We start from the raw sequence: 1038 nt of genomic DNA on the forward strand, positions 1-1038 counted from the left end.
GAAGAGTAAGGTCTCAAACCACGGCTGTCAGCAGTTACTAGTCACAAAAAACGAGATTTGCAACCTCAACCACACAAACTGTCTACTAAGTGCTCCCGTGGAGTGAAATCCTTCGCTTCCGACTCAGTCTAGACGTCGCCATCCCCGCATGAAGTTTCCGCACCGAGATGCCGCGGCCGCAGCCATTTTGTCTAGCAGAGGCCGATACCTTTTTCCCAGATCTTCTTAAGAAGAAAAAGAAAATGTGTTTCTTGGTTAAATGAAAATAAAGACTTGTCTTTCTTATATATACTGAGAAGAAACTTTTGTCTTCTTGGCTACCAGAATTTCCAGGCCTATTCTTTCCCAGTAGATGAACATGCAATCTCCCACCCTTTCTTTGTTATTGTTCCACAATTGCTTTGGTACTAAAGTGATTTTTTAAAGGGTCAAACCAAAATAACAAGTAAAAAATGTTATTTTTTACAAGTTTGAAAGTATAAAATTGAAGGGGAAAAAGTTGGAGTAGAATCTATTCCTTGTGATTATTGTATGTCAAAGTAGAACTGTACTCCTCAGAGTTTTCAGTGGCTGCCAATCTTCAGAGGTCGATCACCAAACATTTCATCTGCATGGCCTCTGGGTGCACTTAGCTGGAAGCCCATCACTTAACCATTTTCCCCACTCAGGGACTCCAACTAGTAGATAAGAGCCTAGTTAAATTGCCCATAGAAATAACTAAACACATTCTAGTTGTGAAGTATGATCTCATTAAGTTAAATATAGATATGTTTGCCATTTCATGAAATAGTAAGGTTAAGAAAGCATCTATGCATCAACAAGGCACAGAACAAGAACCATATGGTCCTATCAATTGATGCAGAAAAAGCCTTTGATAAAATCCAACACCCTTTCCTGATTAAAGCACTCAAGAAAATAGGAATAGAGGGTAATTTCTTCAACATAGTAAAAAGTATTTATGAAAACCCAAGAGCCAACATTGTTCTTAATGGAGAGAGGTTAAAGGCATTCCCTTTAAGAACAGGAACTAGGCAAGGA

General features: G+C 38.7%; 1 pseudogene; it reads right to left on the bottom strand.

Moving 5' to 3' along the window:
• Positions 1-1038, bottom strand: part of LOC102866699 — a 28421-nt pseudogene that overhangs the window by 19212 nt on the left and 8171 nt on the right.

The sequence above is a fragment of the Elephantulus edwardii genome, unplaced genomic scaffold (assembly GCF_000299155.1).
Source record: "Elephantulus edwardii isolate Elephantulus edwardi_28Jun2011 unplaced genomic scaffold, EleEdw1.0 scaffold00248, whole genome shotgun sequence".
In the NCBI taxonomy this organism is placed as follows: domain Eukaryota; kingdom Metazoa; phylum Chordata; class Mammalia; order Macroscelidea; family Macroscelididae; genus Elephantulus; species Elephantulus edwardii.